Genomic DNA, 3,062 nt, shown 5'->3' on the forward strand with positions numbered 1-3,062 from the left:
AGGATGGTCTCGATCTCTTGACCTCGTGATCCACCCGCCTCGGCCTCCCACAGTGCTGGGATTACAGGCTTGAGCCACCGCGCCCGGCCTTGTATATTAAATTTAAAATCATTTATCTTAAGTTATATCAGGAATCCAAATACACACACACACACACACACACACACACACACACCACACACACACACACACACACACACACACACACACACACACACACGTATACCTTACAGGTCTCCGTGTCCTTGCAGAAGCAAGAGAGTTACAATAGTTGACTTAATCGCTATATATTTATATATATATAAATTATATTTATATATATAAATATATATGTGTATATTTGTATTCCTGATATATATATTATTCTGATATATATGTATTCCTGATGTAATTTATATATATATATATAATGTACATTATATAATATGTATATAATATATAAAATATATGTACATTATAAAATATGTATATTATATAAATATGTACATATACATATATATGTAAATATAATTACATAGATATCAGGAATATATGTATATATCAATTAAAAATACATTATCTTGATATACGTATGTATTCCTGATATATATGTGTATATATATTTAATTGAAATGGTAAAGATGACAGTCTCCTTGTCACTCCCACCCACCCACCCAAGTCTACACAAGTAAATCTAATCAATTTGGTTAGAAGGGATTTATTTTAATATTTTAGAGGATTTCTTAGATACAGTATGATTTTTAGTTAGTAGTAGTAATTGGGAATGCATATTTTTATGACTGTTTGAAGTCACCTTCTAAATAATTTCTAGAGTAAAATTTTTATATTGAAGAAGTTGGTCTTAACATTTTTTTTTTCAGGAGCATACATTTTGAAATCATTTCTGTGGGAAGATTAAAACAAATTTATTTCTCTGCCTCCCCTTTTTAGAGATGTTGACACTTTCCCCAAGATTTGCCCTGCATGATTTGTCTGCCACTGTTTAGCTTGTTAAACTTAAATCCCAGATCTCCTTCCCATTTCAGTTTCTCTAGAATTTCCGGCTGTTTCCAATGGGTCAGATTTGTGAGTGAACCATAAGAATGATTTAGTGTAGAAATAAACCATGAATTAGGAGCTTGAACACTGCCTAGGTTCTGTTTCTGATTTGGTTATGACTCAGCTGTGTGGCCTTGGGAAACCACTTTACAGGTATCCCTGTCCTTGCAGAAGTAAGAGACTACGATGGTTGTGGTAATTATGAGGATCAGATAAAATACATTAAAACATTGTGTAAATTGAATTAGGTTATTTATTTACATGTATATCTGTGGACCTGGAGATCAGGTGCTATGTTTAAGCCTTATCTTTGTTTTTAATCCTATGTCTCTAATTGTGTTTGTAAAGGAGTGAGTCATGTTAGTGGTTGCTAGAAGTTTGAGTAAAACAAACAAGCAAAAAAAATGTAAATTAATACTATTTCTCTTTTTTAAAAACTTTTTTACCTTTTAAAAATTATAGATAAATACAGAGATGAGGTCTTACCATGTTGCCCAGGCTAGTTTCAAACTCATAAGCTAGTTTCAAACTCGTAAGTGATCCTCCCTCCTCAGCTTCCCAAAGTGCTAGGATTCCAGGCGTGTGCCACCATGCCTGGCCAGTAGTACTATTTCTTTGGGAAGTTATTCAGTAGTAGTCAACAAAGTTGAGCGTACTGCAACCTAGCAGTATTGGTGCTAGGTATATACCCAAGAGAAATGCAAACATAACAAAACTCAGGTCCAGGAATATTCACAGAAGCACAATTCATGATAGCAAAAAACCAGAAAACAACCTAAATGTCTCTAAGCAATAGAATAAGAGTAATACAGTGTGGTTTGTTTATACAGTGAGATCCTGTACAGCAGTGCAAAAGACCAAAATATTCTCTGTAACAATGAGAATGAATCTCCCATGCTCAATTCGGCAGCACATAAGGTAAAATTGGACTGATACAGAGAAGATTAGCATGGCCCCTGCACAAGGAGAATGAATCTCCCATTATGTTCAGCAAAAGAAGCCAGATATAAATGAATATTCTATTTTATAAAAAAGTTTAAAAGCAGGCAAAGCTAATATTTGGGGCTAGAAATTAGGATAGTGCTTATCTTGGGAAGGGCTAATTGGGAGGATTCATGACAATTTTTGAGAGCTTATAATCTTTTTTAAAAAATCTAAGATGTTAGTTATATGTATTTGCTTTATGAAAACTCTGTCAGTTGTACACTTGTGATTAGTGTACTTTTAAAAAATGCTTTCTTAAAGAGGTTGGGAGATAAGTGAAATCCGTTTAAAAGTTGGTGTCTTTTCACCCTTCTCTTATGAAAATGAACATGGTCCCTGGAGGCAGAACTTAACATGACTTGATGAAAAATGTGGCTGTACTAACAAAAGAGAAACAAATTTAAAACAATCTTGTGATTCTCAAACTGCTGGAAAACCTGTAGCTTGTAAAGTTTGAATGGCCATTTCTGCATTTCTTGTTCCAAAAAGGATTTGAGACAGAAAATTTGAAGGTAAAGAGGAACACAACACCAAAGAAATAATGATGAGATTTGGAATCATTAGACCTGGTTTTAAATTCTGGCTCCAATTATTTTTTGTTTGTTTTATTATTATTTTTTTAATTTTGTTATTTTTTTGTCTCCAATTCTTATCTACACAGTGAAGACTCAGTTCCTCATTTGTGAAAGAGGGGGTGGAGGTGTTGTGGTTAGTGAAATAACCTGAATTGACATAAATACTGGTTCCAAACCATTCTACCTGAATATTGGTTCAAACAATTTTTAACAATACTTTTTCAGAAATTTCTATAAAAGGACTTAAATTTTGTTGCTGATTATTTACACAAAGTAACTCAAAAAATTTGAGTTTACTGAGTCAGATCTAGTTTTTTTACTTGTAGCACCAATGAAATTTACTTCTGTACCAGTAACAATTACATACAAGGGTCAAAAATATAGCTCCCTGAAATTCAATGGAAAGGATTTTCTAATATGATGACATTTTAAAACAGCCTATTTAGGGCAACAGTTGGAAATATG

At 33.0% G+C, this 3,062-nt stretch overlaps 1 protein-coding gene and 1 pseudogene across 4 annotated transcripts in view; both read left to right on the forward strand.

Annotated features, from left to right (window-relative positions):
• Positions 1 to 3,062, forward strand: part of LOC108294621 (GRB10-interacting GYF protein 2-like) — a 99,814-nt gene that overhangs the window by 84,694 nt on the left and 12,058 nt on the right. The gene's annotated exons all lie outside the window — the stretch shown is intronic.
• Positions 1,933 to 2,027, forward strand: LOC119469193 (annotated as a pseudogene).

This window comes from Cebus imitator, unplaced genomic scaffold, assembly GCF_001604975.1.
Source record: "Cebus imitator isolate Cc_AM_T3 unplaced genomic scaffold, Cebus_imitator-1.0 Scaffold592, whole genome shotgun sequence".
Lineage (NCBI taxonomy): Eukaryota > Metazoa > Chordata > Mammalia > Primates > Cebidae > Cebus > Cebus imitator.